Source organism: Halichoerus grypus, chromosome X (genome assembly GCF_964656455.1).
Source record: "Halichoerus grypus chromosome X, mHalGry1.hap1.1, whole genome shotgun sequence".
Lineage (NCBI taxonomy): Eukaryota > Metazoa > Chordata > Mammalia > Carnivora > Phocidae > Halichoerus > Halichoerus grypus.
In genome coordinates this window covers 70600902-70612840 of record NC_135727.1, presented here as the reverse complement: position 1 = coordinate 70612840, position 11939 = coordinate 70600902, and positions in this window count along the sequence as shown.

The window sequence follows — 11939 nt, the reverse complement described above, 5'->3', positions numbered from 1 at the left end:
TAGTGGGAATGAATGAAGAAAAGGAAAGAGATAGGACTGAGATTGAGGAAATAGGTAAAACTCGTATCTGATTAAATATGGTGGTAGTATAGTATAGGGCTTAAGCATGTGAGCTAGGGACTTAAGCTGCCCGGGGTTTAAATTCCTGTTTCCTAGCTGTATGGCCTTGAGCAAGTTATCCAGTTTTCCTCATCTGTAAAATAGAAATGCTAAGACTAAAAGCCACCTCTGGGGCTTTTGTGAGAATTAAATGAAACAAAATGTGTGTGAATAGTAAGTGTTCAGTAACTATTAACTATTATTGCTATTTGAAGGGAGGGGAAAGAAAATGAAAATGACTCCTAAGTTTCTGATTTAGGTAACTAGGTGGATGCTGGTACCACCGATCAAAATTGGAATTACAGAAAGAAAAGTAAGTTTGGGAGGAAGACCAAGTTCCATTTAGAAAAACCTGGGGTGTCTGAAGGACACCCAGGTGGCGATGTCTAGCAGGCAGCTGGAAATACTGGCCTGGAGCTCGAGGGTGGGGGAAGGGTTAGAGATTTGGGAGTCATTAGCATATAATACAGAAAGAAAAATGTGAAGAGGCAAGGGCAGAAGATTTAAAAATTGGTGAAAGCTGGGTGCCTAGGTGGCTCAGTGGGTTAGGCATCTGCCTTCTGCTCAGGTCATGATCCCAGGGTCCTGGGATTGAGCCTCACATCAGGCTCCCTGCTCAGCAGGAAGTCTGCTTCTCCCTTTCACTCTCCCTCTGTGCTCTCTCTCTCTCAAATAAATAAATAAAATCTTTTTAAAAATTGGTGAAAGCAGGCAGTGTTGATGAGAGTGTAAATCCGTGCAATTTTTCTGGGAGGCAAATTGGCAGTAGGAATTGAAAAAAAACTTTGACCTCAAGAAACTTGTCATACTGGTTGTCTCTGGAGAACAGGAGTCAGGGACAGCAGGGAGAGTTGTTTTTCATTTTCATTGCATTTGTGTTTAAGTACTTTTGTATTTAAAAAAAAATTGTAATGTTATTTACGGAAACTGTTGACTCAAAAATTTCACTTCCAATAATTTATCCTGAGAAAATACTCAAACAGTCACATAAAGATACCAGTATATGGAGCTCGTCTTTAAGAGTAAATAATTGTCCATTTTATGCAATGCAATATTTTTGTAGCCATGTATTTCTAACTTGCAAATGGGTTTGTATGGCGAGTCTCACATAGGAGCAGTGGGTCCTATATTTTACAGACTTTGTATCTCAGTCACTTCCTGCATAAAACACAGTCTTGTATAAATGGCCAAATTCAGGGTTCTCTTTTGTATCCATTTAAAATGATGTTTTATACTCATTGATATGGAATGGTGCCCACGAAAAAGCGAAGAAAACTGGTAGAATATATTGTAATGTGATACCATTTGTATTACTGGATATGATATATATAATTCTTAAAGACTGGAAGGATATAAATCAAAATGTTAGCAGTGGTTACCTCTGTGTGGTGAGGTTTCAGTTGGAATTTATGTTTTTATTTATAATTTTCTAAAGGGTCTGATTTTTACATAATGAACATATATTCTTTTTTTAAGCAGAAAAAAGAATTTCATTTGGGAAAAATATTAAAGGGCAGGCACAGGAAGAGAAGCTCGTGAAGGAGACCAGGAAGAAGTAGTCTGAGAGGTAGAAAAAGAACCAGGAGACAATAGTGATCTGAAGGGGAGGGATAAGAAATTTTCCAAAAGGAGCAAGCAAGTAGGTAGTTAACAGTGTTTAATACAGTGCAACGGTCAAATAATATAAGGCCTGGGAGCTGTCCACTAAATTTGACAATTGCTTAAATGAGAGCAGTTTCAGTAGAGCACGAGGCATAGAGCCCAGATGGCTTTGGACTAAGAATCCGATCAGAGCTGGAGAAGTGGAAACATTTAGTAGAGGCTATTCTTTTGAGAAGCTGGCCTAAGAAAGAAATGTGGTAGCTAGAGGGCAATGCACTGTCAAAAAAGAGTTTGTTTGTTTAAAGGGAGAAGAGACTTGAGTATGTTTAACAGCTGGGGGATAGGGATTTCATAGTAAAGTGGGAAGTTGAAAATACAGGTAAGTGAAGGGATAAGGCTTAAAATCAAATAGCCCTAGGAGACTTGTACAAGTTAAATTCATAATGAGGTGTAAATACATGGTCTTTTTTTTAAAGAAAAAGATTTGATGGGGGGAGCATAGAAGGTACTGGGCTAATTAAATCCTTTGCAGTAATAACAGATAACAGCTGTTACCAGCTGGTGTGCGAACGCACGTGAGCGCGCACGCGCGCGCGCGCACACACACACACACACAATTTTTTGCTTTTTGTGAGGGGCACAGAGCTTCACAGTTACCAAGTGATGTTGAACAAGGCACAGTTATCCTCTGTACCTCAATTATCACACCAAGAAAAAAAATAGCCCAGTCAAATGTCTTGGCAAACAGGTGACATCAAAACTCAATGTGAGCAATACCCATTTTTCTCTCTCTTGAGTTTCCTTGACCACACTCATTCTTTGCCAGAAGGAGTCCAGAGTCGGGGGTGGGGAACACAAAAGACAGAGATTTAGGATCCTTAAATTGGAAGGAATCTCATTAGTTCATCCTCTTACCATGAGGAATACTGTACCTTAACCCCCTATCCATCTTCCTGCTCGGAAATTTTTCCAAAGGGAGATTGCACAATCTCCAAGTCTGTGTTATGCAATCATACTGACAAGAAGTTCTCTCTAGTCTTTATTCAGACTGTCCCGAGGAAACGGCAACTCAAAAGCCCTTATAATTCAGGGTGTTTGTGTTCTTGGGAACACGGGTCTGGAACTGCAAGGAGGGCGTAGGGGTAAGGTCTGGGTGTAAAAGAAGTAATGCAGTGAGGAAAACCAGAGAACAGCCCTCATGACGCACAATTTGTACTTCAGGGAATGTGGATCCAGAGTTTAGCCGCCTTTCTGTAGAGCCCTGCTCTCTTTCCACACACACACCTATCTAGCTGCCTACTAGCATTATTGACTTCTCCCCTTCCAGAAGTTCATTTAACCCTAAGTTCACCTGGCACCTCCCTAAGGGCTAAGTCTCTATTTTAAATCCCTTCTGAAAGTTGTCAGTTCCCTCCCTATGTTGACGAAGTGTCCTTTAAATACTCAGCTTGTCTACTTAAGTTGGTTGATTGTATTTACTTTACTAAAATCCCTCTGGATCACGTAGGGGTGAGGGCAATTTGGGGAAAAAGTGATGAGGCCTGAGAGTGTGAGCATCTATGCAGGTTTATCCAGGGTCGCCAAAGACCTAACTCTAGCCGACACGGGTCTGTCCTCCAGCTTCTGTACAGATGCTTGTTAATTATCTAATGAATTATCCAGCAACAATAAGACCTGGAAAGATCATCATGTTGCGGTTAGTTAGCCTTCTTCCCTTAATAAAAGCTAACATTTATCGAACACTTACTAAGTGCCAGACACTCTTTTATGGACTTTAGATACTTTTAACTCTTATAATCCTCAAAACAAGCTTATGACATAGGTGCTATCTTTATATCTGCATTTTATTGATGATGCACAGACAGATTAAGCAACTTGCCCAAAATCACACAGATAATAAGTGGTAAAGCTAGGATTTGAACCCAGACAGCCTGGTTGTGGAGCCCAGGTCTTTAACCAGCCTCTCAAAGAAGATTCTTTTAGCCCTGTATGGCACCACAAAGGGAATAATATGAAAAAAAAACTAGAAAAGGAAAAAGGAGAGAAAGAAAAAAAGTGCATATGGTGGGAAGGGGTAGAATGTCACTAACAACTGCTCAATAACATTCTGGTGTAAGCTGCTGCCTTTTACTCCTGCCTAGATGTTGTTCTTCATCTGTTTGGTCTTTAGCCTGAAACTTTTTGTGTTGAATTCTATTTTCTTAATAACTATGAGAACTTCAAGCCTATTTAATTCCTGCCCATCCTTCAAAGCCAAGTGCAGGTCCCACCTCCTCCATAAAGCCTCCATATCTGTCTAGTCTACAGTAAATTTTAAAATTTTTACAGACTTATTGTCTATAATGTTCATTTGGCTCTGAGTTGCATTCTTAATTAGTCTTGTGTGCATTTATGTCTCATCTTACCAACCATATTGTAAACTCCCTAGGGGAAGAGACTAAAACTTCTACTTCTCTTGTATCTTGCATCCCCCATAATGTCTAGCACGGTGTCTTGCAACTAATAGACACAGTAAATATTTGTTGGTTGACTGAATGATTGAAAAATGTCAGAGTCTGTATCAAATCTTGGTTAACCTATGCACCATTTAGTGAAGAGCTATGCACTTAATGTGTACTCAGTAAACATTAACAGTGATTACAAAATCATTCAAGAAGTCTTTATGGAGTTTCTACAATGTGTAGAGAACAGTGCTGTGAGGATAGAAATGAAATAAAGGAACACAGCTTCTACCTTCGAAGAGTTTAGATTAGTTTTCTCTTACTACCTCAATGCATACTATCTCCCTTCTCTGAATTCCTGCTGCATTTGAAGTCAGGATTAGTGATCACTCACTTGTTGTCTCCCCCAATTCATTTGTGAGCTCCTTGAAGGAAATGTATAGCACTGTGCTGGGAACATAATAGAATCACAGAATTGAAAGGGACATTAGAGCTTTCCTATTGTCAACCTTCCCATCCAGCACAAGAACCCCTTTTGCAACAGCCCTGATCCAGCTTTTATTTAATTATATGCTTCCAGTATCAGGAATTAACCTATATAGGAAACACAGGAGGAAGATCAGTTTCAGGGGCTATATAATGAGTTGGATTTTTGACTACGTGCAGTTTAATGGGATTGTTAGGCAACCAGGTGGAGACAAATAGCTGAAATTCAAGTCTCAATCTCAGGAGAGAGGTCAGGGCTGAAGATAGAGATTTAGGAGTCTTGGCATGCATGTACGTTGCAGTTGAAACACTAAGATTGAGTAAGATTGCCAAGGACAAGAGAAGAAAGGCACCAAGGACAAAGTCTCTGAGAATTCCTCTACCTGGAAAATGAGAGGAAAAATCAATGAGGTGGAAGAACTGGAAGACAAAGGAGAGAGTTGTAAGGAGAGGCTGGTCACCAGAGTCAATGGAGGATGGAGCAATGAAGTTGGAGAGGATAAGACTGAGATACATTTATTTGATCTGGTAATTAAGAAAACAGACCTTTGGGGTGCCTGGGTGGCTCAGTCGGTTAAGTGTCTGCCTTCGACTCAGGTCATTATCCCAGAGGCCTGGGATCAAGCCCCATGACCAGTGAGTGGCTCCTTGCTCGGCAGGGAACTTGCTTCTCCCTCTCTCTCTGCCTGCTGCTCCCCCTGCTTATGTGCTCTCTCTCTCTCTCTCTCTCTCTGTCAAATAAATAAATAAAATCTTTAAAAAAAAGAAGAAGAAGAAGAAGACAGACCTTTGATAACCCTAAAGAGAGCAGTCTTAGTGAAGTAGGTTCTATTTTTACTTACTCTTGTTGCTCCTAATGCCTGGCACAATGCCTGGCTTAATGCATATTTGTTGAATAACTGAATGAATAGATGGATGAGTTGTAGTTCCTGCCAAAAACAGGAGGTGATGGGAAAAAGGGAAAAAGTAAACAAGTTACCCCGTTTTTCCCTGAAGAGAAGATGAGTGATAATTTAGAGAAATGTTAAGGTGAAAAAGAGAGAAGGTGAGGGCTATGATTTTCCCCCCAAAATATGAAGTAAGCTCATCTGAGAATCTCTCACAGATTCCATTGTCAGTTTGATGGAGTAAACTCTCAACAGATAGCATCTATAAACTCTGAATAAACACACACACACACACACACACACACACACACACACACACACACACCTGAAAATTCCAGACAGTGAGCAAAGGCAGGCAGTTATTGGAGGGAGGTTGGAACAAGGGAACAGCATAGGACAAGTTTCCCATTTTTATGGCTTTAGCCTGAGGGCAGACAGCAGTCACCAGCCACACCACTAAAACTACATTAGGAAACCCTCATTTTTCTAGCCTGAAAAACCAGAGGACTGGGCCTGGGGCAACCACAGTGTCTAGGAAGTGAGGGGATATTTCAAAAAGACATCCTGAGAAAAGGAGCCCTAAATTATCTGTATGAATTCTTCCTTCGACTTATCCTGAACCATGCATGCATAGATAGGGCAGGCTCAAAGCAACTTCTATCTACAACTAACACGAACAAAACTGATATTTGAGCTGCCACCCATGACAGGCAAGGCAGAGTTTTCAGTTAGGATCTAACCAAGCTAATTGCCTGCTGAAACAAATATATCCACACTCTTCAGAGGAATGTAACAGAATCCAGAGTCTCCACAACATAACATTCACAAAGTCCTGGAAACCCTGTAAAATCACTCAATATATAAAGAATCAGGAAAATGTGACCCATTCTCAGGGAAAAGACAATTGATGGAAGCTCACGCGGAGATGATAATGCTTGATGAGGAGAGAAAAATACCCCAGTGATGAATGAAAAGATGGGAAACCTTAGCAGAAAAATAGAAAATATAAAAAAGAACTGAATGGAAATTCTAGAACTGAAAAACACAATATCTGAAATAAAAAATTAACTAGATGGACTTAAAAGCAGAGTTAGATAACAGAGGAAGGAGTCAGTGAACTTGAAGATATAGTAATAGAAAGTATCTAACCTGAAGATGAGAGAGGATTGAAAAAAAGTGCATGGAGCCTTACAGACCTGTGGCACAACATAAGAGGTTTCAAATATGTATGATTAGAGTCCCTGAAGAAGGGGAAAGAGAGAATGGGGTCAGAAACATTATTAGAAGAAATAATGGTTGAACACTTCCCAAATTTGGCAAAACAAAACAAAAACAAAAACAAAAAAAACCATATACATTTACAGATTCAAGCTCAGCAAAGCCCCAATAGGATAAATATGGAGAAAACTGCACCTATGTGTAACATAGTCAAGCTGCTGATAACCAAAAATCATGAGAAAATCTTGAAAGCAGTGAGAGAGAAAAAAAATGCATACTTTAATCATTATAATGATTCCAATAACAATGGACATAATCACTATTATGATTCCAATAGCAATGGACTTCTCAGAAACTATGGATGCTAGAAAACAGTAGAAAACATCTGTAAGTTGCTACGGGAAAAATCACTGTCAACCAGAATTCTATGTTCAGTAAAAATATTCTTCAAGGACAAAGGCAAAATAAAGACATCTTCAGGTAAAAGAGAGTCTGTCTCATGCTTATAAGCCTTTATTCTTGGTGTTCCCTGTGTCTAGAACACACAATTTCTGCCCCAGTCCCCTCCCTATCTTCAGCTTGCCTCACAGAATCCATCCTGGTCCCCCAAGTCCAAGTTTGATGCCCCTCTTTATACACCTATAGCCCCTCATATTTCCCCAATCTTAGTATTTATCCTGCTGTGCGTAATTGCTTGTTTAATTGCCTGTGAACTCCACTAGACTATGTGCTTCGTGAGGGCAAGCATTTTGTTTTTCTGTCCCTGGCATGGAATAGGCCCTCAATGAGTATTTATTGAATAAAGGAAAAAAAAGTCTGATTCCAAAGTATTTTTTTCTACCACATGAGGCTGTTATCATGGAGAGAAAGGTCCTGACACTACTATAAGATTCACTATTACTGTACTCTCTTAAACTTTACAGGGAAATATACTGTTCTCTGAAAAACTAGAGCTTTCATTGAACAATCATTAGCCTATGATTACATGGGCAGTCATTGTTAGGGACAATCTATATGTACTTAACATAGATCCTTGGCAATGAATAGTTGTGAAAATCCTCATTTTAATACTACTTCAACAAATGGCTGGCAATATGGAAATGATTAAACTATGGTACATCCAACTGATGGAATATTATGCAGATTCTAAAATTATACTTATCAACCTATGTAATCATTTGAAAACATCCTTTTATGTTAGGTGGGAGGAAAAGCCTGAAATACAAAATTATACATATAGTGTGATTATAACAATGTCTTTTAAAAAATCTACATGGGGCACCTGGGTGGCTCAGTCGGTTAAGCGTCTGCCTTCGGCTCAGGTCATAATCCCGGGGTCCTGGGATCGAGCCCCGCATCAGGCTCCTTGCTCAGCGGGAGCCTGCTTCTCCCTCTCCCTCTGCCTGCTGCTCCCCCTGCTTAAGCTCTCTCTCTCTTTCAAATAAGTAAATAAAATCTTTTAAAAAAATTAAAAAATCTACATAGAACAGGGACACCTGGCTGGCTCAGTCAGTAGAGTGTGCAACTCTTGATCTTGGGGTCCTGAGTTCAAGCCCCACGTTGGCGGTAGGGTTTACTTAAAAAAAAAAAAAAATCTATGTAGAAGGAAAAAAATAACACTGGAAAGAAATACAGCAAAAATTACTGTAGCTTTCACTGGGTGATGGAACTATGGGTACTTTAAATATTTTTCTCTATATTTTACATTTTTTCTTGAATAAACAGGCATTACTTCCATAGTGGGTGGGGGAGTCTCAAGGGAGGGAGAAGTCCCCTGGTACACCAGACCGCAATCACAAGGAAAACAGGACTGTGTTTAAGCCTTCTTTCTCTTTAACTTACATCTTAATGGCCTGATACCACTTACAGATTAACTGAGTGCATGACCTTATTGAAGGATGCTATAAGACTGGCCCCAGGAAAAGCAGAAAGGGGATCAACAGTGGAAACTGCCACGGGCAGGAGAAAGAGACTAAGCAAAGAGATCAGAGAAAGTAAACATAAAAGAACAGGAAACGGAAGGGGGAAGGGAAAGACAAGAGGCTAGGTATACTTTCATACATTGGCATCCATATGAAAAAGAGGAGTTAGTTGTGGATTTTTACGACAGGCATAGCTAGCATATTTTCATGTTATTTTATTATTGTCTGTATTAAAAATTTGTGTATTTGTGCTTTGTGCCTCACTATTCCTTCCAGGGTCAGGCTGTGTATTTCTTCACCCCACACGTGCTGTCATATCTGCCTGATGTTGCCAGGGAAGATCAGCTAGACACTAGATCTGGACATTCTGGAGCCTACTCTGGGAGCAAATTGCATAACCACGTGCCTATCTATGTGAGCTATAGATTTAGCAAGCTCTATGGGACAGTCAGGAACCTTCTGGGCGATAAAGGAGATCTGGATGGGGATTCATGGTATCCCAGAGGCATTTGTGGAAAACAAGAAAGTAGATAGTTCTCTCTGGCTCTAAACCCCGTTTATGACACACAACTCAACTAACCAAATAATGCTGGCTCATAGCCAAGCCTCTTTTTGTAAGATGTTTGTACTATTCTGTTGATTTCTGTGTACTACATCTGTCATTTTTGAGGCTTTTACTGGGCTAGTGGGATGACTGATGGGGTATTTTAGCTTATTAAATGTCAAGTGAGAGTGTTGAGATTAGAAATGAATTTCTACATGGTTTGGCATGAGTATAGTCATTCCCAGAAAGGCAGACTTTCTGGCAACCTTGTTTTTTCCGTTTGATAATCCATCTTGTAACCCATCTGGGAACTAGGAACATGGAGATTTAACCTTAAAAGAAGGACAAATACAAGATCTTAGCATCATCCATTGACCTTTGGAGGGTGGACGTGATTGTCTTAGAGCTCCTGATCATGTAATTTGTAGTGTGAGGGACTGTGGCTTCCATTATCCTATGCAAGAATCTTGTACCATCCAATACAGTTCCCACTAGCCACATGTGACCAAGTTTAAATTAAAGTTAAAAAAATTAAAACTCAGCTCCTCAGTTTCCTGGCCACATTTCAAATGTTGAATAGGCTACCATATTGGACAGTGCACAGACAGAACATTTCTATCATCCCGGGGAGTTCTACTGGACAGCACTGTGAATCGAGGCTCCCAAAATGGTGATACCTGGAGACCAAGCATCTCTGTGTCTGCAGGTAAAGTGACTTATTTTTTCTTACTTCAGGTTGTCTCTTTGCATTGATATGCTCAGAGTAACTAGGGAAGTTGAGGCAGTTTAGCAGACTTGCTAGCCCTCTTCACACACACACACACACACACACACACACACACACACAGATGAGAATTCTCCTTTAGGGAATGGCTAAATAAATGTGGCAGAGTCATTAAATGGAATATTATACAACCGTTAAAAGGAATGAACTCCATGTATCAGTAAGGATAAATCTCAAAAACTTTTTTCATGTGAAAAAAGCCAGTTGCCGAACATAACCATTTACTGCACACAAAACAATACTACATTTTTCCTACATAAGAGCATTTTTTTTTTTTTTTAAGATCTGGAAGAATACATATCAAACTCATGACAGTGGTAACTTTAGGGAGGGGTAAGAGTAAATGGAATAAGGGACCAAAGGGACTTTTAACTGTTTCTGTAATGTTCTAAATTTTTTTTTGAAGATTTTAAGTAATCTCTACAGGCAACATGGGGCTCAAACTTACAACCTCAAGATCAAGAGTCCCATGCTCTACTGATAGCCAGCCAGGTGCCCCTTTAATGTTTTAAATTTTTAAAGGAAAATATTCATGTATTACTTGTGTAATTACAATTATTAAGAGAGGACACGAATTTATATACAAATACAAATGTAAATATGTAAAAATATGGTCGTGAAAAAAATAAGGGAAGTACACAAAACTCTAAGGATAATTGTGTTGAGATGGTGGGATCATGGGTAATTATTTTCTTCTATTTCTCTATTTTTCACAAGTTTTTTTGTCTTGTGGCTGTAATGTTAATACAATAAAAATTTTAAGATAAAAAATGAGTCCACCCTTACGCTGCAGACAGAGTATTATCACATATCAGGTGTAGCTCTTAAGAGGCAACTGGCTCTGGTACATAATTGGAGCCAGAAATAACAGCTCAACATCATTTATGTAAAAAAATTTAATTATCCTTGGTGGCAGCCTCCAAAATTCAATTGGTCAATGTAAAACCCCATTCTGCAGCAAATTCACAGTGGTAGGCACCCTGGGACCCTTCAGTTCCTAAAACCAGAGGTTCCACTGGAATATTTATGAGACTTCCCTTCGTATGCCCAGGCTACCTGACTGGTTATAGGCTTTGAAAATTGCTCAAATCAAAAATCCCTCCTCTGTGGTGTGCAACTCAGATCAAAAAGCTGCTTCCTGCAAAAAATCCGGCTTCACCCGCACCCTACCTCCATGAGGACGTGAGGTAAACTTCCATGCAAGCAACAATGCTGGCCAAGCTTCTCGACTTTCAAGCCAGAATGTAAACCCTGTCACCCAAACACCTGTTCATCTGGCTTCCAAAACATATGGATCCTGCCTCAATTGACAACAGAGCATACCAACACTTCTGGCCTTCACCAGAGAAGTGTAGTCAGCCTCTGAGGTCCTGTCAAAAGTCTGGCTGTGAGAAGAGATATTTATGGAATATATTGTAAGGGACATTCTATCCATCCACTCCTTTAGGTGGCATTTTTTTTTTTTTTTTTTTAAGATTTTATTTTATTTATTTATTCATGAGAGACAGAGAGAGAGAGAGAGGCAGAGGGAGAAGCAGGCTCCCCGCTGAGCAGGGAGCCCGATGCGGGACTCGATCCCAGGACCCTGGGATCATGACCTGAGCCGAAGGCAGACGTTTAACCATCTGAGCCACCCAGGCGCCCCACTCCTTTAGGTGGCATTTTAAGTTGTGTCCCCAGATCAAGTTAAGGCACCAGAAGGTTACATGCCTGAACCATATTAGCTCAGCCCCTGCAGAAATGCTTTAATGTTACACCCTTGGCTTTTAGCCAAGGTAGTTACGAGCAAGTAATATGAAAATCTCTTCTGTGTGTGTTATGAAACTGTTACTGAGGACATTGTCCTTTATGTTAATCCCGCATGAGAGATTTCTTATGGAATTTAGCGTCAGCAGTGAACCATTATGTAGCTGTTAAAAATTATAATTCTGGAAGACTAAATATGAAAGTGTGTTT